The sequence below is a fragment of the Vulpes vulpes genome, chromosome 1, assembly GCF_048418805.1.
Source record: "Vulpes vulpes isolate BD-2025 chromosome 1, VulVul3, whole genome shotgun sequence".
NCBI lineage: Eukaryota > Metazoa > Chordata > Mammalia > Carnivora > Canidae > Vulpes > Vulpes vulpes.
This window is the reverse complement of record NC_132780.1, coordinates 153,577,533-153,601,908: the sequence shown is the minus strand read 5'-3', so window position 1 is coordinate 153,601,908 and position 24,376 is coordinate 153,577,533. Positions and strand designations below refer to the sequence as shown.

The 24,376-nt window shown below is 36.8% G+C and overlaps 1 protein-coding gene across 3 annotated transcripts in view; it reads right to left on the bottom strand.

Annotated features, from left to right (window-relative positions):
• Positions 1–24,376, bottom strand: part of PRIM2 (DNA primase subunit 2) — a 299,004-nt gene that overhangs the window by 24,199 nt on the left and 250,429 nt on the right. The window lies entirely within an intron of this gene.

Below are 24,376 nucleotides of genomic sequence, written 5' to 3'. Positions count from 1 at the left end.
ATCCTGGAGTCCCGGGATCGGGTCCCATGTTGGGCTCCTGGCATGGAGCCTGCTTCTCCCTCTGCCTGTGTCTCTGCCTCTCTCTCTCTCTCTCTATCATAAATAAATAAAAAATAAAATAATAAAATAAAATAAAATAAAATAATAAAATAAAATAAAATAAAATTATTAATGGTTATGCTGAGGAAAACTAAAATAATTTTCTTCCTCTCTTAAAAAAACCCAAAACCTAAAATGAGAAAAAAGTTTCAAAAACATTAATGCAGAAGTATATTTGTAAATAATACATCATTTCAATTAAAAAACTTGAAAAATAAGTAGCCTTATCTATATACTAACATATGAGTCAACATGTAAGAGGACCTACTGAATGTAAAAGGTCAAACACAATTGTATGCTAGAAGCAAATATTAAAAGATGATATAGAAATAGAACTTAAAAAAAAAAAAAGAAATAGAACTTAACTACTCAATACTTAATAGTCCCAAGGGGTCTATAGTCCTATGTAACTATTTAGAGCAGCATTCTCCAACAGAAATATAATGAATGACATCTGTAATTTTAAACTTCTAGCTACAGTTAAAAAGGTAAAAAGAAACAAATGAAATTTATTTTGACAACTTATTTCACTCAATTTTGTTTATTGTCATTTCAACATGTAATCAATACAAAAATATTGATATTTTATAATGCTCTTTTTTCACTTAAATTTTTGGAAAGGTATATATTTTACACTTACAAGTGATGTACTAGGGCTGACTCAAATTGGCTTCTGGGAATTGATTGCGCATTATCACTTCACAAGTCAGGGTTTTAAAGCACTTTGGTAGTTTAAAATTGGCTACAGCAGGAGAACTTACATTAAGGGAAATCAGCAAATGCCATAAATCAAGGCTCCCCCCAACCTATACCGAGAGCTGGTTTACCAATACACCACTGACTTTAGCACATCTCAATTTGGACTCAGCCACACTGTAAATGCTCAACAGTCATCACAGAGATTCTTGGATTGAGATGGAGGAGTAGGAGGATACTAAGCTCACCTCATCCCACAAACACACCAAAACTACAACTACATATAGAACAACTCTCTCTCTGAAAACAACCCAATGAATAGCAGAATAGTTCTTCCACAACTAAAGATATAAGGAAAAGCCACACTGAGATGGTTAGGGGAGACACAGGCACAGTCTGGTCAGGACAGACACCCTTGGTGCAGCAACATACAAGTGGGAAAGAGATCACAAATGCAAAGGTCCCTGAGGAGTGAGGGCTTTAAGCTCCACATTGGTTACTCCAGCCCTGAGGACAAGAACTGTAAAGACAAGCCCCCATAACTTTGGGCTTTGAAAATCAGTGGGACTTAACTCTGGGAGAGTCAGGCGGTTATAGGAATATAAAAGTGTGCAAACTCGCTTGCTCCACAACCCAGCACAGAGGCAACAATCTGAAAAGCACTCTGGCATACATGAAGGAGATTTACTGACTATTTTGGACATGTACCATAAGTAAAGGAATCTATATGAGGTATATCTGGGATTGGTAATGCTGATGGGCACCATTCCTGGTACTCTGATCAATGTTGCTCACTGCTTTCCCAGCCCTAGCACTACCCTGCAAACCTGCCCACCCTAACAGATGCACCAACAAAGTGGCTCCCACCCCATCACACCTAGCGTCAGCCTGGAAGGAGTTCCCGCTCTAGGTAGCTGCCCCAACCAACAGCGTGCCTGCAGCAGTCATGACCCAGCTACAACAGAAGGGTACACGCAGCCACACAGGGCATACCCCTGGTGTACATGCTTCTGGTAACTGGGGTGATTGTGCTTATAGGCCCTAAAGGATACCTTCCACATAAGGCTACTCCTTCAAGAATGACAGATGCAGCTGATCTACCTAATACACTGAAATACAGAGAGGAGACAGAACAATATGTTCCAAACAAAAGAACAAGATAAAACCTTAAAAAAAAGGGGAGATAAGCAATCTACTACCTGATAAAGAGTGCAAAATAATGCAAAATAATGGTCATAAAGATGCTTACTCTACCAATAATAGATAAACACAGTGACAACTTCAACAAAGAAAGAAAAAAAAAGTACAGTAGAGGAGATTAACAGAAGATTTCAGGTTGCAGAACAGATCAGCAACCTTAAAAAGGGTAGTGGACTTAAAAAAAAAAAAAAAAAGGGGGGGATCCCTGGGTGGCGCAGCGGTTTGGCGCCTGCCTTTGGCCCGGGGCGCGATCCTGGAGACCCGGGATCGAATCCCACGTCGGGCTCCCGGTGCATGGAGCCTGTTTCTCCCTCTGCCTGTCTCTGCCTCTCTCTCTCTCTCTCTGTGACTATCATGAATAAATAAAGAAAATCTTAAAAAAAAAAAAAAAAAAAAAAAAGGGTAGTGGAAATCAACCAAGCTGAATAGCAAAAAGGATAAAACATTTTTTAAAAAAATGAAGATAATTTCAGGGACCTCTGGGACATTAAGTGTACTAACATTTATATAGGGGTCCAAAATGGAAGAGAAAGGAGAATATTTATTTGAAGAAATAATCGCTGAAAACTGCCCTAAACTGGAGAAGGAAACAAACATCTAGGTCCAGGAAGCATAGAGAGCCCCAAATAGGATGAATTTTGTGTCACATCAAGACACAAAATTCTTAAAATGTCAAAAGTTAAAGACAGAATTTTGAAAGCAGCAAGAGAAAAACAACTAGTTATATATCAGAAAACCCCCATAAGCCTATCTACTGATTTTTCAGCAACAACTTTGCAGGCCAGAAGGGGGTTGCATCATATGTTCAAAGTGCTAAAAGGAAAAAAAGAATAAAACCTGTAATGAAGAATATGCTATTTGGCAAGGTTATGTTTCAAAATGTCTAGAAACTTTTCCAGACAAAAGATAAAGGAGTTCATCATCATAAACCAGTCTTATAAGAAATGTTAAAGGGACCTCTTTAAGAAAAGGCATAACTAGAAGAAACTTAGAAAAAATCTCACTGGAAAAGCAAATGCATTAAAGGTAGTTGAGGGATCCCTGGGTGGCGCAGCGGTTTGGCGCCTGCCTTTGGCCCAGGGCACGATTCTGGAGACCCGGGATCGAGTCCCACATCGGGCTCCCGGTGCATGGAGCCTGCTTCTCCCTCCGCCTGTGTCTCTGCCTCTCTCTCTCTCTCTCTGTGACTATCATAAATAAATAAAAAATTAAAAAAAAAATTTTAAAGGTAGTTGATATGTAAGTTAAAAAACAAAAACAGTAAAATCACTATATCTATAACAATTACTTAAGGAAAACACAAAATAAAAAGTTGTAAGATAAGACTTCAAAGACATGCAACAAGGAGATGGGGGAATGTAGTGTTTTTAAAAATGTGTTTGAACTTAAGCAACTATCAACTTAGATTGCTAAATACACTGGTTGTTATATATGAACCACATACCAAAAACCACAAACCAAAACCACAAACTAAAAACTGTAGTCCTTATACAGTTCCTTGGAGCTCCTTTCTATCTGCTAAACTGGATGCTGCCCAATTAATCAATCATTGAATAAAGGCAGTAAGATCTTTAAAATGTATTTGGTTGATGTTTGTTCAACAGGGTGAAGGCAGCAGTGAGACCCAGGGACTTCTGATGGCTTTGGGAACAAGAAACACAAATGCTGATACCCATAAACCCTGTGACTTCTCGGTCTTTCTCACTGTTTCTGAAGGACGTGGTTAAGTTCCTCTTGATTTTGAGCTCCATTCTCTTTGTTTTGAGCTCCTGATCTAATTGGCTTTCCAGCCCAGAACTAATGGGTCAATCTAGACTCATAGGACGCTCTAACAGAGAGCCAGTCCTTAGCCTTTGGTTAGTCCACAGTCCCAGTCAAAGACTTAGCAGGTCAGCTTGAGTTAGCAGACAGTTAGATCTAAAACCTGAGTCCTGGGGCGCCTGGGTGGCTCAGGGGTTAAGCATTTGCCTTTGGTCCAAGGCATGATCCTGGAATCCCAGGACCAAGTCTCACATCAGGGTCCCTGCATGGAGCCTGCTTATCTCTCTGCCAATGTCTCTGCCTCACTCTCTGTGTCTCTCATGAGTAAATAAATGAAATCTTTAAAAAAACAAAACAAAACAAAACCTGAGTCCCTAGCCCTTGCTTTAGGCCAAAGTCCCCACTTACTGGGGTACGATGGTTCAGTCTGTAGTTCCACTTTGGAAACTGCTAGTGGAGCACTTCAAAGGACTTCTCTTAGCCAGTCCATGGTACTATCTCTTTGGTTACTGCTAATGTCCACAGTTCCATTTCTCTGGTTACTATTGGTTTCTGTTAATGCGCATAAGAGGTAAAATGATTTAATGGAAGTCACAGAAGCCAAAGCCACAAAACTGGTGGGTACAGATCAAGCACCTAAGAGCTCTTAGTCCTCACCACCTAACTCTAAGACTTCCATGCTAGGATAAACTGGTCATGGAATGGCTTAGATTGACACTAGGTCACCTGCCAACTCAAAAAAATTTCTATATCACAAGGTACATTATAAAAAAGCAAAAATCTCCAAGCCAGCAGCATGCTGCTGTAAGGTATTAACTTGGCTTCAAGGAACTTAAGGCTTACCTATAGAAATGGGATCCTCATATTTCAAAAAATTGAGTATACTACCATCTGGCACAACCGCTTATTTTATACCTAAAAAGTTGTCTCAGAAGCTGTAGATATCTATAAAAATGGCAAAATCTTACTAAGACAGACAATTGAGAATTAAAACACCTTTATGGAGAACAGTTGAATAGGTCATATTACTCTTTTAAGAAGTGCATTTGAAAGTAAGGGTTCCCAAATCAAACAAATAGAATAGGACACGTATTTTAATTGGTATGCAGAAACCTTTTTAAAAGGCTCCCAGATTCCAAAAGAGCTTCACTGAAGAATTCAAAGCAAAAGGCTAAAAAAATTAAAGATCATAAGAAGCTTAAAAGACTAAGACTGAAGCAAGTTCTACTACTCTCCTTGATCCTCCTTTACCTGAGTATTCGGAATCTACTAATCCTAATCGTCTACCTGAACTGCCTTTCCACTCTGAAAAGACAGGTAATAGGACTGTAATCAAAAGTCTACCACATTGGTGACTTTACTGATGCATTCATATTTACTTTCGAAGTCAGGCCCCTATATGGGTCCCTCTCAGAGTTGACAGGACTCCAAGGGATTCTCTGGCAAACTGCTACCAGTTATCCCCTTAAATATCTAGGGAGAAACTAAAATTAAAATTAGTGGAAAACCATGCCAAATCCTGGTAGATACTGGACCTGCCCTCCAAAGCCCATTCACTCTGTAACCTACAGATGGGATTCTGGGAAAACTGGCAAAAGCCAGTGAAGGGTAAAATCTTAACTAAAGTCAGCATTCCTGGATCTCTATCCAGTTGAAAGAAGGAGGTAAAATTTCACATTGTCTCTTTTCCAAATCTGGACGCACTGGTTATTAATCCCTTCTCTCTCACAGATAACTACTGCCTTCTCGTATGTCTCATTTTGTGTCCTGAGGACTTGTTAGCAAGTTAGGTTAGGGGCCTCAAAAATATGGTACGACAGAAATGATGGTTTCACTCCATTTGCAGTTTGGGCCCTACCATTTCCAGGCTCTGAAAGGAATTATAGAAGTCATTCTCTCTTTGGACTATCTTTGGGAATAGTTCTGGATCCTGGGTCATATCCTTTGTATCCTCTTTGGGGACATGCCATCCATTCACAGAGTTGTTTATACTGCCAGAAGTATTTACTGTTTGTCCCAGCTACAACTCAACAAGACTTTGAAAGGTTTTTTTTAAAGTAGCTCTACTGAAAGAAATTGGGCAAACTGGAAAGCTAACTCTCAGAGCCTGACAAGAACTTTCTTTTTAGGTCTTGTCACCTAAGCTAAACACACCCAGAAGAAAAGACAAATATTCCAAAGACAAGACTCTATCTAGAATATAAAAATCTTTTGATTTCCATCTTCACTGAAGATCTTCTCCCTGATATAAACAAGCAAATTGAAGATAATGTAGTTGTATGGTCGTTAAAGCCTTTGAAATCAGTTAGGCTGCTACCCAATTCACTGAAGAATTAAGAACAACTGTTCCTGTCTTACAAAATGGTTCTTTACAAGAACAGAAAATGAAGTTCTAGAAGCAATTCAAAGCTCATCTATCATTTTTATCAATTCTACAACCTTCCCTATTCATCTCAGAAGGCTGGTAAGTATTGTAAAATTTGAATTCAGGAAAAAAAAAAAAAGCTCTTCTTGAGAGGGACATTCACTCCTTCCCTGAAATGCAAATGTTCTATCGGTTCTTCTCCAGTAACTCTTACAGAGGCCTCTCTTCAAAATGCAAACTTCAGGGAGGAATTCTTATCAGAAGATAAAAAAAGGAGTAGGGGGAAGGACTGTTTGAAAATTAAGCCTCCAAAAATCCTAATATCACAAATATTAGTAAAAGTGCTTTAGGCATCTGAGCCGGTAACCTTAACTTACACCTTCAGTCAGAAATAGAATTTGGATCCAACTGCTCTTTTTTTTTTTAATTTTATTTATTTATTTATGATAGAGAGAGAGAGAGAGAGAGACAGAGACAGAGACACAGGCAGAGGGAGAAGCAGGCTCCATGCACCGGGAGCCCGACGTGGGATTTGATCCCGGGTCTCCAGGATCGCGCCCTGGGCCAAAGGCAGGCGCCAAACCGCTGCGCCACCCAGGGATCCCCCAACTGCTCTTTTATAAACTAGTGAGTTCTGCATTATCATACCTGACTCATGTCTAACATTTTAGAACAATAGTAATAAGGAATTTGTTTGCATCTATTTACGTTGTTCGTGTGTGTTTATATATAAATGTTGTAGTTACGTCATATTTTTCTACCACTGGATGGTACTGCCAAAATTAATTTATAAAAGAGTTCTATTCAAATGGTGTTTAAAAAAAAAGTGCCTATCAAATGTTAAACTAATTTGGTTAGATACGTTCAATTATGTGGAAAGCATTATCAAATAAGAAGTGATATTAAAAATATCAGTTACTATTTCTATGGATGGAAGGTATTCATATGTACTCTAGAAACTGGATGAAATTCCTAGAAATCTGATATGTCCTGGTATAATGTTATCAGTAATAATTCTAGCCATTTTCTTAAAATGTTGTATATTACAGAAATAACCAAATTTCCCAGTTAATTACATGAAATAAACTCTCATTGGATCTTTAAACATAGGCTTTTTAAGTCTTTTGTCATTTATAGGTATGTTTTACTCATGCTTTTGCAAAAGTGAGATTCCAGGAGAGTACCTTATAAAGATTTCTTTTACAAGGTATTGAGTCTTGGCTGCATATTTCACAGCTGAAAAAGGTCCCACATGACATCTGATCCTATGAAAATGCTAGACATCAAAATCAAATTGATTGGGAAAAGAAATAGCCAACATTAGACAGCTTCCACCTAAGACATCAGATGAAGAAGGTTTCTTTGCATTCCTCCTTCCCTCTGACCATTCTTTCTCTGAATTCTCTGGCTTCTAATAAGATCAAATAAGGCTATAATCAGGAATCTCTTTTTAACTCTTAAAGGTATTATAGAATCTGCTGCTAAAATAATAGCTGCCTAACAAAAAATCTAGACTCTACGGCCAAAGTTGCTCTTGATAATAGGATAGCTCTTGATTATCTTTTAGCATACAAGGAGGTGTTTGTGCTGCAGCCAACACCAATTGCTTTACTTGGATTGATACTTCTGGTGAGGCTGAGATTGTGCCACATTAGATCACTGAACAAGCCAGATGGCTTAACAAAGTAAGTCCTTCAATGTGGGTTTTCTTTGACTTATTTGATTCTGATTGCTTTGGGTCCTGGGGATCATGGCTCTGATATGAACCCCAAACATCAGGAATTATGTTGTTTTTAATAATCATGGTACTCTCCCTGGTGCACAATGTCCTCTTAAAAGCTTTAAATGCAGGTTCACTGCCACTAGCCAGCAAGGAAATGATCCCCTTAAGGGTAGAATGTCAGAAAAGGAATGAAGAGAATGATCAATGTAAAGAATGTAAAACCAATATTGTGACTAGGAAGTTCCATAAAGAGATTCAACAAAGAGACGACACGAATGGTAAATAGCACACAGAGATTCTGCAAAAAGCCCTTGAGAACTCCAGAGTGGTAGCTGAAAGTAATGGTAATACCTTCAATTTTGACCACATCTCTCAGGCTGAAAGTCTGATCAAAGGGGTGAATTATTATTAACAAGACAACAGGACCATAACAAAGTCACGTTTGCTAAGCCCCATCTAACCAAATTGATAACTTTACTTAATTATAGATTCAGCTCTCCCAGAAATGGGATCTTAAACCATTCAATCAGGAATCTCTAAATAGCACCTGATCTGCCTGACAGACTCCTGCCATCCTCTAAAGGAAAATGACCTTGCAATAACAAATCCACTTTTTTGGTCTGCTATAAACTTCCTTGTTCCACTCCCTTCAGACTATAGTCTTTTATTTGCACAGCGCCAAGAAACTCATTTCTATTTCCTAGATTGTATGCTGACTGATTTGTGAATTACTGAACAAAGACATTAAGAACTTTAAAATTTATTCAGTTGAATTGCTTTTTTTTTAAATTTTTTTATTTATTTAATGATAGTCACAGAGAGAGAGAGAGAGAGAGAGAGAGAGAGAGAGGCAGAGACACAGGCAGAGGGCGAAGCAGGCTCCATGCACCGGGAGCCCGACGTGGGATTCGATCCCGGGTCTCCAGGATCGCGCCCTGGGCCAAAGGCAGGCGCCAAACCGCTGCGCCACCCAGGGATCCCGAATTGCTTTTTTTTTAAAAAAATAGCTCAAAAACCTAAAAGAAATGTAAAGTTTAAAACCTGGAAATGTCTTCTGAAGTACTAATTTACCAGCCATTGTTATAAGTAATGGAGAAATAAACAAAGATGGACAAATTATTGCTCTTATGGAGTTTATGCTCATAGAAAAAAAACAAACAAGTAATAATGAACATTTACCTAATGATGTTGCTGTGAAGAAAATAGAATAAGATACTATTATAAAACACTTGGTAAGTCCCCAAAGTGGTGACTGCCTGAAAGCATCAAGTAGGTAGCCTCAACTGGAAGTGATACCCCTAAAAAGTGGCTTCTACTAAGGGGAGAGAGTGTTCAGCATCACCCACAAGCACACCTGAAATAGTTGGAGCCAGACCTCCCAGTCCAGCCGTGACCACAGGCATTACTGCAACAGCTGAAGGCTTATATAAAGTTAATTGGAAGAATAAAAGACAAAAGTAGTAAAAATCAACTATATCTTCAATGATTAGTTAACAAATACACACACAAAAAAAGATGTAAGATATCTTTACACATATCTATATACATAAAACATGGTGAGGGGTTAGGAAAAATGGGAGTTATTTTAGAATCTATTTTAACTTCAGTGACCATCAATTTAGAACAGAATGCTATATAACAGAGTGTTACCTCATGGTAACCACAAACAAAATCTTAGATACGCAAAAAACAAAGAGAAAAAGTCCAAATAAAACCATAAAGAAATTCATCAAATCACAAAAAAAAAAAAAAAACAGAGTAAGAAAAGGAACAAAAAAGAGCTACAAAGAAATACCAGAGAACAATCAAGAAAATGGCAATAAGTACATACCTATGTACACACTTTAAAAAAGAAAAATTTCTATCAATAACCTAATTTCATACTTTTAGGAACTAGAAAAAGAGCAGATTAAACTCAAAACCAACCAAAGGAAGGAAATAAAGATCAGAGTGAAGATAAAATAGAGAAATGCAAAAAAGAAAATTAAAAAAAAAGTTGGTTCTTTATTAGTTCTTTACCAATAAAACTGGTAAAGCTTTAGCTAGATTAAATAAGAAAAAAAGAATTAAAGACTCAAATTGCTAATATCAGGAATGAAAGTAGGGACATTACTACTTACTTCCCTAAAATGAAAAGGGTTATAATCCTTTATATTAGGTTCCTATATTAGGAACCAATTAGACAACCTAGATGAAATGGATAGATTCCTACAAACACATACATTTTAAAAACTGACCCAAAAATGCATAGAAAAATCTGAAGAAACCTGTGACAAAGAGGTTGAGTCAGTATTTAAAAAACCTCCCACCAAAGAAAAGCCCAGAATTAGATGGCTTCACTGGTCAGATCTACTAAACATGTAGAGGAGAATTAACATCAATTCTTTGCAAATCTTCCAAAAATAGAAGAGAAGTCAACATTTTCTAACTCATTCTTAAAGGTCAACGTTACCCTGATAGCAAAGCCAAAGACATCACAAGAAAACTGCAGAAAATATCCTTAATGATATAGATGCCAAAAAATTTCAACAAAATACTAGCAAACCAAATCCAGCAGTATATTAAAAAGTATTATAAATCATGATCAAGTGAGATTTATCCTAGTAATGCCAGGGTGGTTCAACATATGAATACCAATAAACTAATACATCACATTAATAGAATGAAGGACAAAAGCTGCAATCTGATCACATCCAACACTTTTTCATGACTGAACACACACAGACACACTATAAACTAGGAATAGAAGAAAATTTCCTTAACATAATAAAGGGCATTTATGAAAAACCTACAGCTAACCTCATAATCATAGTGAGATATTGAAAGTTTTCCTCCAAGATCAAGAAAAGACAAGGATGCCTTCTTTCACTGCTGCTATTCATCATGGCAGTGGAAGTTCTAGTCAAAGCAATTAGGCAAGAGATAAATGACATCCAGATGGAAACAGTAAGATAAAACTATGCTTATTCACAGATGGCATGGTCTTATATGCAGAAAAATTAAGAATCCATTTTAAAAACTATTAGAACTAATAAATGAATTCAGTAAAGCTGGAGGATACAACAACACAAAAGAATCAGTTGCATTTCTAGTACTAGCAATGAACCATCAGAAAATGGAAATTCTGTTTACAATAGCTTTCAAAAGAATGAAATATCTAGAAATAAATTTTGCCCAGGAGGTGAAAGACACATATGCTGAAAACTACAAAACACTGCTGAAAGAAATTAAAGACCTAAATTAATGGAAAGAAATCCCCTGTTTGTGGATTAAAAGATAGTGTGGTTAATATATCAATACCACCCAAATCAATCTATAGATTGAATGCAATCCCTATGAAAGTTCCAAAGGCCTTTCTTGCAGAAATGGAAAAGACGATCCTCAAATTCGTATGGAATTGCAAGGGACTCTAAATAGCCCAAACAAAATTAAGAACACAAAGTTGGAGGATTCAAACTTTCTGATTTCAAAACTTACTAAAAAGCTACAGTAATAAAAACTGTATGGTACTGGCAGAGAGACAGACATACAGACCAATGCTATAGAAATGAGAGTCCAGAAATAAATCCATATAATCCAATCAATCCATGTCCAACTGAGTTTTGACAAGGGTATAAGACCGTTATAATGGAGAGTCTTTTCAATATATGATGCCGGGACAACTGGCTATACACATGAAAAGTAATGAAGTTGTATATCATACATATACAATACCATATACAAAACTTAACTCAAATGTATTAATGATCTAGATGTAAGAGCCAAAACTGTAAGACTTATAACAAGAAAACACAGGTATGAATGTTCTTAACACTGAATTTGGCAATGGACTTTCAGACTTATTTCACTCAGCATAATACCCTCCTCCCAGTCCCATCCATGTCGAAGCAAATGGTTGGTATTCATCCTTTCTGATGGCTGAGTAATATTCCACTGTGTGTGTTTGTGTATGTATGTATATATATACATGTATATACATGTATATACATACACACTATATATATATTTATACCACATCTTCTTTATCCATTCATCTGTTGAATGACATCATGGCTCCTTCCACAGTTTGGCTATTATGGACATTGCTGCTATAAACATTAGGGTGCAGGTGTCCTGTCGTTTCACTACATCTGTATCTTTGGGGTAAATACTGAGTAGAGCAATTACTGAGTCATAAGGTAACTCTATTTTTAACTTCTTGAAGAACCTCCACACTGTTTTCTAGAGTGTGGGAATGCAAGCTGGTACAAGACAGATAAAACTTGTACCAGCTTGCATTTCCACCAAGAGTGCAAGAGGGTTCCCCTTTCTCCACATCCTCACCATTTCTTGTTTCCTGTTTGATTATAGTAGTTTTTTTTTTTTAAATAGTAGTTTTAAAGTAAGTCTTAAAATCAGGTAGTAGGCATCTACAACTTTGTTCTTTGATTACTTTCATCAGCATTTCAGCATAAAGTGTTTCAACATAGAAATCATGCACATATTTTGTTACATAAATACATTTTTTAAACTGTTTCTTTTTTGTACTATTGCATATGGTACTTCCAAAAACTTTGAATTTCCAATTGCTCACTGGAATAAATATTAATTTTTATATATTGGCTTATTTTCTGCAAATTCTTAGTTATAATAGCATTTTAGGTAGGTTCTTTGACATTTTTTCATAGTCACATTATCTGAGAATAGAAAGGTTTTCTTTCTTTCCTTTCTGCCTTTTCCTTCTTTTTCATGTCTTACTGTTGTGGTTAGTCAGAAAACATTTTGTATGACTGCAATTTGTTTAGATTTGTAATGGATTTTTTAAGACCTAGAATATGATGTATCTGGGTTATTGTTTCATGGACACATGAAAAAAAATGTATATTCACCTGGTTAGGGCAGTATGTTCTACAAATGTCAATTAGATCAAGATGGTTGACAGTGTTGTTCAAGTCTTCTATATCCTTACTGATTTTGTCTACTTATTCAATTAATCATTGAAAAGTAAGTGAATTCTTCAATATAATTGTGGATTTGTCTAGTTTGCTTTCAGTCTTATTGGTGATCTGATATCCATGTTAATGTCTTTTTGGGGAGAGATGAGGGATAAATGCTGGGCTGTCCATTCTCTTTGGCTTTATTCTGTTTTTCAGTTACTGTTTTCTTAAGTGAGATGCCAAGCTCATTCAAAAAGGAAGAAATGTGATCCTATGAGTGTGTGTGTGTGTTTTAAAGTAGGTGATGCCATTCAAGTCACACTGATGTCTTTTCTGCTCAAGATTTTGATTATCAGAGGCATCTGGGTAGCTCAGATGGTTAAGCATATGACTGATTCCAGGGCAGGTCGTGATCTTAGGGTTATGACATGGGAGTTCCGCACTGGGTTTCCTGCTGGGTGTGTAGCCTGCTTGGGGTTTTCTCTCTCCCTTTCCCTCTGTACCTCCCTGCCCTCCACCCTCTCTCTTTCAAAAACAAACAAAAAAACCAAAACCAAAATGATTCTGATTATTAGCATCTGAGTATTTTTTTTTTTAATAGTTGAAAGTATCTTTCTCAAGTAGTTTTTCTCTGAAATAAAAAGTAGCTACATTGAAGGGATCCCTGGGTGGCTCAGTGGTTTAGCGCCTGCCTTTGGCCCAGGGCATGGTCCTGGAGTCCCGGGATCTGCCTGTATCTCTGCCCCTCTCTCTCTCTGTGTCTCTCATGAATAAATAAATAAAATCTTAAAAAAAAAAAAAAAAGCAGCTACATTGAGTTTTACCTTATATGCATTTTAATGATGTTTTTCTTGACTTTCAATATTTTAAAGTGCACTTGGAGTTTTTAAGATTTAATTTGCACTCATGCCAACCTGCAACTAAGCATTCATCAAAATGTTTTACATGGATTTTTCATTCATCAACTTTCTGGCCTTTAGAACACAGTCCCCCAGCTGCTCCACTCTACTGAGATCCACTCAAAAAAGACATCAGATGAAAGCAAAATATTATTTACAGCTTGCCCACATGCACTATACATCTGTGTTCATCTCAGATAAAAGGTTAGAATGCAGGTCCAAAGGGTGATGTGGAAATTACTAATTAGCTTCAACTAAGTAAAGGATCTACTTATAGACTGAGAGTAAATGAAGGAAAGCAATGAAATCAAAAGCAAAGCATATACAAACATAGTGTAAGAGTGCTGACCATACTGACTCCATCTTTCACTTACCACCTTATTCACGCCCACGTGATGACCTCCCTTGGCACTATGTTTTTTGGGCACATGAGAGGTTAATGTATGCCACTACCAGAATGCAGGGAGGCTTGTTCTGGTCTTCTCTAAATCTGTTTAGATAACTATTAGAAATAACATGCCTTCGCCCCTTTCTGATACACAGATGGCACCACAAGGTCTGCTAAATGCTAGCTATCAATGAAGTGTATACAGACCCTTTGACCTCACTGCAGTGCCCTCTGGCATGTTCCCTTGCTCTATAAAAGCACAGACTAAGGTCTGGAATTTAAGGAAAATAGATGTGCAGCTGTCCAGATGACTGCCTGTTCAATCTTGTCAGTAAGGTACCTTGAATAAAATTCTGTGTAAACCACATGGAGTTGCCTTTGCTTTTCAGTCTCAAAGTCCTTTTTCAGTTTGCGGGATACTTTACAGTCCCTCCACCCCCTTCTAACACATAGTCATTACTATTAAATAAAAATATTAATATTCTCAATAGACATGGTAATTTATTTTTTACTAAAGTTTATTTGTTTGCTTATTTATGAGAAAGAATACAAGCAGGGGGGAGGAGCAGAAGGAGAAGCAGACTCCCTGCTGAGCTGAGAGCCCAATGCAGGGCTCGATAGGACCCCAGGATCATGATCTGAGCCGAAGGCAGATGCTTAACTGACTAAGCCACCTAGGCGTCCCTGCCTGTATTTTTTAAAAAGGGAATCTTTCTAGTGACTAAAAATAGTAATAATAATCTTTTTCTAGACTCCCTATCAAATTTGTTGCCAATAGTTCCTAACCTTTCTTATATCCAAAACATCATTCTTAATCTCTATCGGCTACTGACCAGATCTCTTCCTTTACAAGGAAGAGTAAGGCCACTTAATACACTCCACTAACTTCCCTTTGTTCTACCCCTAAGTTCTCTATATTCTATTTTTTAAGTTCTTTTCTATATTCCCATGTTAGCTGAAAGATAGGCCTCTTTCAGTCATCATCCTCTTGTGCAAGTATGTAGCCTCCTTTCTTTAATAAGGTTTTCACCTATATCATTGAGTTTCTATTTGCCTCTTTCTTCACCCCACCAAGCACACTGTAGCACCCACCTCATATGAGAATATTCCCACTTACTTTCCCAACATTTTCTCAGCACCTCCCAAGTGAAAACTCACTGCATTACTATGAGATAATAAAGTAAAAAAATTTCAATCCTCCTCTCAGCAAACTTAAAAGTTAGTGGGAAAGATAAACATTTAAATAATTATAATCTTGTATAATAAGTTTAAGAGCAAAGGCATATATAGTATAGTCATGATGTAAAGGAAAGAAAAATTAGTCATTTGGTTCAAGAGGAATTATTTTTTAAAAAATATTTTTATCAAGATTACCGTTTCTTTTCTTCTCTGCTACAAACAGGCTCAGGTCTCCTCTAGCCTAAACCATCACAAGAAGCTTAAACTAATATCACTTTGTCATTCCTTTCACTAGCACATGTTTTGAAAAGGCCACTTATACCGTCTACAAATCCAATTCACTCTCTTTTATTCATTCATGTTTTAAGTCTATGTGATCTGGCTTTCAGTTTCCAACACTATATTGCCACCTTTCACCAAATTAAAGCTGGGTAACCCATTCAACACACCCATTCACCTTTTCTTGGTCCTCTTCTTACATAGTCTCTCTGCTATGGAGGACACATATGGGCCCTCTTCTCAAAATTCTCAATGACCTGTGTGATGCTTTCATTTCTCTAATGTATTTCCTGTCTCTCCCTTTTTTGTTCAGTCTTTTTTGATTCCACTTCTCAATACTGACTGACAGAAGGGAAGCGTTAGCCAAGACTCCATTTTAAGACATGGCTTTTGACTCCCCACATCCTCTCTCCATTATTTTTTTCTCCCTTCCTCCCATAATTGCCATTATGTAAACTAGGGCTGAGAGAGAGAGAGAGAGAGAGAGAGAGAGAGAGAGAGAGAGAAAAGCAGAGTCAGCAGGCCTGGCTTCAATTCTGGTTCTATCAATGACCTATTAGTTGTATCCATTGGCATGACATATGTGGCTCCATAAAACCCTACAGTTCTACATTTCTAACTGGGAAGAACATCAGATTTCCAGTTATAACTTCTCTAAGGTAGTATAAATCTAGTTTCTGTCTGCCATTTAAATATCCCACCCCTAAATTCTAGCCCCTTAATACACTATGTTAACTAAATTGAATTTAAATTAAAAAAGAAAAAAAAAATATCCCACCTCTAAACCTAATCTTGCAAACCAACTTATTTTAAGTTGTCTATAAATGTTTATGTACTGGGGCCTCCATTATTTTAAGCTTGAAATCCAAATAATCTATATATTTACTGCCTTTCATTTTTGCATTCTCTTTTCCTAATTCCCACTTCCCCACCACCCTACCCAGTCAAAAAGTGTATCTTCTGGAAGCTGGAAGGTGGTAGTAGAGTAGGAGGACGTAGGCTCACCTCATATCATGAAAACAATTAGGTAACTATCAAATCATCCTAAATACCTCAGAAATTGACCTGAAGACTGGTAGAACAAACTCCACAATGAAAGGAAGAGAAGAGGCCATGTTGAAGAAGGTAGGAAGTGCAGAGATATGATTTGGGAGAGTAAAAGATCACCACTGTGGTAGGGAGGGAGCTGCAGTTATAGAGAAGAGTAAGAGACAGGCTAACTCATGGGGGGGGGGGGGGGAGAGGAATCCCTAGAGCAATTGGTTTGGAAAGCAAGAGGGGCTGAACTTCTTGAGTTCTTGCAACCAGGCTTTAAAGCCTCGAGTTTTAAAGGTTGGCATGCTTGGCTCTGGGAGAGCTTGGAGGATATTGGGGCTGTTCTTGGAGAAAAGGCAGGGCAAATAGTCTGGGAACATACAGCCTGGAAACAGCAATCTGAAGAGTGCCTAGGGCACACAGTAGGGTGATTGAGGTATCCCAGAGAGAGAGCATTCATAAAACCCCTCTGGGAACAAAGGAACTGGCAGATGCCATTTCCCTACCTGGACCAGCATAAGAACAGAGCCACCTGTGGGAAGTAGTGTAACACTGACTAACTTGCTCATACCTAACTTGCTTATACCAAGCACCATCAATCACACTCTGGTGCAATTGCCCTTCCCACTCACCTTGCCTCAGTCCCAGAGCTCAGACCCCCTCCACCAGAAAACCAGCCCAAACACCTGCTCACACCACATTGCCTGATCCAGGAGTTTTATAGAATCTCAGTTCTGGCAGTGATAGCAATAGGTCTCATTTCACAAACAGACCAGAGCACACCTAGTTACAACATGCCAAGACTCAGGCCAGGGACTAAACTCTACTCACAACAGGAAAAGATAGCCTTTGCAGATGACTGGCATGGAAGATAAAACAGCCAGGACAAAACAGCAGAGCTCACATAGCACACAATGGAAATACTCCCAGAAGCACCAGGCCCTGGGGAACAGAGGGTACTACATGGCAGGGCACTGTAGGACTACTTCTTCATAAGGCCATCAACCACAAAAATGGGATATATAGCTGACTTTCCTAACAGAGAGAAAGAGATACCGAGACTTAGACAAAATGAAGAGAAAGAAAAACTCATCCCAAATAAATGACCAGGACAAGGCCATGGCCAAATATCTAAGCAAAACATATACAGGTAAGATGCCTGATAGAGAATTTAAAGTAATGATCATAAGGATACTCATTAGACTAGAGAAATGACTGGAAGACATGAATGAGAACCTTAACAAAGACAAAAAATAACACAGCAGAGAAAAAGGACACAATACATGAAATAAGAAACACACATGACAGAATGAATAGCAGCTGGAAGAAGTAGAGGAATGAATTAATGACACAGATGACAGAGTAGCAAAAAGTAATGAAATTACTGGAATGGAAATGGAAAATGGAAAGCTAAACACAAGACAGAAAAAAGAATTACACAAAACAAGCAAGACCTAGGGAACTCAGTGACTCCATCAAACGTAGTAATATTCATATTATAGAAGTCCCAGAAGAAGAAGGAAAGAGGAAGAAGGGGGCTGAGAATTTATTTGAAGAGATAATAGCTAAAAATTACTTTTGTAATCTGGGGAAGGAAAAATATGTCCAGATCTAAAAGGCACTGAAGGCTCTCATCAAAATTAATAAAAGCAGACTGACAACAAGACATACTGTAACAACAACAAAAAAGACATACTGTAACTAAATTTGCAAAATATACTGATAAAGAAAAAATTTCAAAACCAGCAAGACAAATGAAGACAGTAACTTCCAAGGGAAAATCCATTAAGGATAGCAGGAGATTATTTTTAGCAGAACCTTCCCAAGCCAGAAAGGAGTGTCATAATATATTCGAAGTACTGAATGGGAAAAATTTGCAGCCAATAATACTCCAGCAAAGCTATCACTCAGAATATAAGGAGAGATAAAGAGTTTCTCAGACAAACAAAAACTAAAGTAATTCATGATCACTAAACCAGCTGTGCAAGAAATATTAAAGAGACACACTAAGTGGAAGAGAGAGACCAGAAGTGAGAGTAGAACAGTAGGAAACACAAAGGCAGTAAAAATGAGTATTTCTGTAAAAAAAAAATCAATCAAGGAACTCACAAAATAATAGGATATAAGATATAACAGTATAAACCTAAAAAGTGGGGGAAGAGAGAAATAAAGAATGGGTTCAAACTTAAACAACAATTAACAGACTGCCATATGCAAGAGATTATATACAAACATAATGGAAATCATGTATAATTAACTACTACTAATAAATATGCAAAGAATAAAGAGAAGGAAATCTTAATATATCACTAAAGAAAAGAAGTAAACCATGAATGGGAGAAAAAAGGACCAGAGAAAATCTTCAGAAACAATCACAAGCCAAATAACAAAATGACAATAAATACATACCAATAATACATACCAATTTAATTGAATGCAAATAGACTAAACACTATAATTAAAAGACAAAGGGTGACAGAATGGATTTACAAAAAAGGAAGATCCATTATATGCTGCCTACAAGAAATTCATTTCAGACCTAAAGACACCCAAATATTCAAAGTGAAGGGATGGAGCAACATCCAACAAGAAGATATAATAATTGTAAATATTTATGTACAGAGGAGCATACAAATATATTAAACAGTTAATAACAAATATAAAGAAACTAATAATAACACAATAACAGTAGGTAATTTTAACACTCCACCTACAGCAATGAACAGATCATGTAAACAGAAAATCAACAAGGAGACAATGACTTTGAATGATAGATTTAATACTAGAAGAGATGGATTTAACAGGTATAGTCAGAACATTCCATTCTGAAACAGAAGAATACACATTCTTTTCAAGTACATACGGAACCTTCTCTAGAATAGATCACATATTAGCTCACAAAAGAAGTCTGAACAAATTCAAGATGACTGAAGTCTTACCACGCGCCTTTCCTGACCACAACAGTATGAAACTAGGAGTCAACCACAAGAAAAATTCTGGAAAGACCAAAAATACATGGAAGTTAAACAAAATATTACTAAACAATTAATGAGTCAACCAGAAATTTAAAAAGTACATGGAAACAAATGAAAATGAAAACATGATGGCCCAAAACTTCCAGGATGCAGTAAAAATGGTTCTAAAAGGCAATACAGGCCTACCTCAAGCAAGAAAAATCTCAATCTTACCTTACACCTAAAAGAGCTAGAAAAGAGCAAGAAACAAAATCTAAAACGAGCAGAAGGAAGGAAATAAATAATTTTTAGAGCAGAAATAAATTATTTAGAAATTTAAAAAAACCAAGAGACAAATCAAAGAAACCAGGAGCTGGTTCTTTGAAATAATCAACAAAACTGATAAACCTCTAACCAGACCTATCAAAAAGAGGGGCAGCTCGGGAGGCTCAGCAGGTTAGCACCAACTTCAGCCCAGGGCATGATCCTGGAGACCCGGGATCCATCCCACGTCAGGCTCCCTGCAGGGAGCCGGCTTCTCCCTCTCCCTGTGTCTCTGCCTCTCTCTCTCTCTCTCTCTGTGCCTCTCATGAATAAATAAAATCTTAAAAAAGAAAAAAGAAAAAAAAGAGAAAAAGGACTCAAAAAAATAAATTTACAAATGAGAAGGAGAAATAATAACCAGACCACAGAAATATAAACAATTATAAGAAAAAATTATGGAAAACTATATGCCAACAAACTGGACGATCTAGAAGATGTAGATAAATACCTGAAAACATATAAACTACCAAACCAAAACAGGAAGAAAAAGAAAAGTTGAACAGACCAATTAGCAGAGAAGAAACTGAATTAGTAATCAAAAAGATCCCAAGAAAAGTCCCAACCAGATGGCTTCACAGGCAAATTCCACCAACCATTTAAAAGATACCTCTTCTCAATACCTCTTCTCAAACTATTCTAAAAAATAGAAAAGGAAGGAAAACTTTCAAACTCATTTTATAAGGCCAGCATTACCATGACACCAAAAGCAGAAAAAGACTCAACTGAAAACAAAGAAAAATACCGGCTAATATCCCTGCTGAACACAGATGTAAAAATTCTCAACAAAATACTAGCAAACCAAATCAAACAATACATTTTAAAAGTCATCCACCATGATCAAGTGGGATTTATTTATAGGTTGCAAGGGTGATTGAATATTCCCAAATATATCAACATGACACATCATATTAAAAAGAGAAAGAATAAGAACCATATGATTATCTCAAAAGATGAAGAAAAAACATTTGACAATGTACACCATTTATTCCTGATAAAATCTCTCAACAAAGTAGGCTTAGAGGGAACATCCCTCAACAAAACAAAAGGTATAGGTGAAAAGCCAATAGCTAACATCATCTTTAATGGGGGAAAACTGAGACTTTTTCCCCTAAAGTCAGGAACAAGATAAGGATGTCCACTCTCATCGCTTTTATTCAACATAGTACTGGAAGTCCTAGCCACAGCAATTAGACAACAAAAAGAAATAAAAGGAATCCAAACTGTTAAGATATTTGTAGATGATAGGATACTATATATAGAAATCTTGAAAGACTCCACAAAAAAAAAAAAAAAAAACAAAAACAAAAACAACACTAGAACTGATAAAAGAATTCAGTATAGTCACAGAACACAAAATCAATGTACAGAAGTCGGTTCTATTTCTATGTACCAATAATGAAGCAGCAGAAACAGAAATTAAGAAAACAATTCCATTTACCACAAGTAATGAGATACCTAGGAATGGACCTAACCAAAGAGATGAAAGACCTGTACTCTGAAAACTATAAAATACTGATGAAAGAAACTGAAGATAACACAAAAAAGTGTAAAGACATCCCATGCTCATAGACTGGAAGAACAAATTTTGTTAAAATATCTATACTACCTCTACACGTTTAATGCAATCCCTATCAAAATATCAACAGGATCTTTCACAGAACTAAAACAAATAATCCTTAAATTTGTATGGAACCATAAAGGATCCTGAATAGCCAAAGCAATCTTGAAAAAGAAAGCTGGAGGCTCACAATTCCACACTTCAAGTTACATTACAAAGCTGTAGTGATCAAAATAGTATGATACTGGCATAAAAATGGACATATACATCAATGGAACAGAATAGAAAGCTCAGAAATAAAACCACTATTATATGGTCAATTAATCTTTGACAAAGCCGAAAAGAATACCCATGGGAAAAAGACTGTCTCTTCAACAAATGGTGTTGGGAAAACTGGACAGCCACATGCAAAGGAATGGAACTGGACAACTTTCTTATAATAAACACAAAAATAAATTCAAAATGGATAAAGACCTACATGTGAGACCTGAAACCATCAAAATCCTAGCAGAGAACACAGGCAGTAAGTAATTCAAGATTGGCTGTAGCAATTTTTTTTCTAGATAGGTCTCCTGAGGAAAGGGAAACAAAACTAAAAATAAACTATTGGAACTATATCAAAATGAAAAGCTTCTTTCTGCACAGAGAAGGAAACAAGCAACAAAATTAAAAGGCAACCTATGGAATGAGAACAGATATTTGCAGGAACATATCCAATAAAGGATTAGTATCCAAAATACATAAAGAACTTATAAAACTCAACACCCAAAAAAATGAATAATCCTATTAAAAATGGGCAGAAGACATGAACAGACATTTCTCCAAAGACACACAGATGGCCAAGAGATGCATGAAAAGATGTTCACATAATCACTTATACCATCCAGGAGATGCAAATCAAAACTACAGTATCACCTCACATCTGGCAGAATGGCTAAAACACAAGAAACAACAAGTTTTGGTAAGGAAGTGGAGAAAAAGGAACCATTTTGCATTACTAGGAGGTATGCAAACTGATGCAGCCACTCTGGAAAACAGTATGGAGATTCCCCAAAATGTTAAAAATAGAACTACCCTATGATCCAGCAATTGTACTACTAGATATTTACCCAAAGTACAAAAATTACAGATTCAAAGGGATACGTGCAATCCAATGTTTACAGCAGCATTATAAACTATAGCCAAATTATGGAGAGCCCAAATGTCCATCAACTGATGAGTGGATAAAGAAGATGTGGTATGTACGTACGTATGTACATACATACACATGTACATACGTACACACACACGCGTGCGCACGCGCACACACACACACACACACAAAGTCCCAATGGAACATTACTCAGTCATCAAAAAGAATGAAATCTTGCCATTTGCAATGACATGGTTGGAGCTAGAGTGTATTATGCTAAGTGAAATAAGTCAGTCAGAGAAAAGACATATACCATATGATTTTACCCCTATGTGGAATTTATGGGAAGGGGAAAAGAAAAAAAGGAGAGAGGGAAACAAGCCATAGGAGACTCTTAATGTTAGAAAACAGACTGAGGGTTGATGGAGGGCTGTGGGTGGGGGACTGGCTACACAGGTGATGGGGATTAAGGAGGGCACCTGTGGGGCATCTGAGAGGCTCAATCAGTTGAGCTGCTGGCTCTTGGGCTCCTTGCCCAATGAGGACTCTCCTTTTCTCTCTCTCTGCTCCTGCTCTCTCTCAAATAAATACAATCTTAAAAAAAAAAAAAAAAGGGAGGGCATCTGTTATGATGAGCACTGGGTGTTGTATGTAAGTGACAAATCACTGAATTATACTGCAGAAACCAATACTGCACTGTATATTAACTACCTAAAATTTAAATTAAAAAAAAAGAAGGTTAAAAATAGATCTACCTTATGATCCAACAATCACACTACTGGGTATTTACCTAAAGAATTCAAAAACAAAAATTCAAAAGCATACATGCACCCCTGTGTTCATAGAAGCATTATTTACAACAGCCAAGGTATGGAAGCAGCCAAAATGTCCATCAACTAACTAACAAATAAAGAAATGTGGTATATATACCCAATGGAATATTATCCAGCCATAAAAAGGAATGAAATCTTGCCATTTGCAAGGACATGGATGGAGCTAAAATGCATAATGTTAAGCTAAATAAGTAAAAGAATGACAAATATTGTATGATTTCACTCAGATGTGAATTTAAAAACAAAAGAACAAAGAAAGAAAAAAGAGAGAGACAAATCAAGAAACATTCTCTTAACTCTAGAGAACAAACTGATAGTTACCTGAGGTGGAGGGATGGCTTAAATAAGTGATGGGTATGAAGGCAGGTACGGGGTCTAATGAGTACAGGTGATGTATGGATATGCTCAATCACTATTTTATACACCTGAAACTAATATTACATTGTATGTTAACTAACTAGAATTCAAATAAAAACATAACAACAACAAAAGAGTATCTCTTCCAGACAGTGTTCCTTGGCCTCCCCATCTGGTTATAGTTCCTCCTCTTCAGAAAAGCTAAGACATTCTATGCACACCTCTCTCATAACACGTGGTATATGCTTTCCCCCAGATTCTGGTTCTGCAGAAGCAGGATTTATAGGATTCTTTGCACCTTAGAACAACACCTTACACACTGCCTTACCCATAGTATCATGAAACTCTAAGATTTGAACTGAATGAATTAAATTCAATCTAAATTTTGGACACAGTAAAAGAAGTAGGGTTTCTAGAGTAATTACTTTAAGAGAAAATAATTAAGGATACATAATGATTTCGATGTTCCAGCTCTGAAACATATTGTTCTTCTTAAGCAAAGGAAGACAATACTCCACTCCTTTTGAACTTCTTCAAATTCCAAGTCAACTCTAAAGCACATCATAGACAGCAATGTTACAATATTCTTCGAACAAAGCATACTTGCAAATTACTCTTCAGTATTTGGTTTTGCACTTAGGTATTTCTTTTTTTTAAGTCTCAATTATTTACAAGACA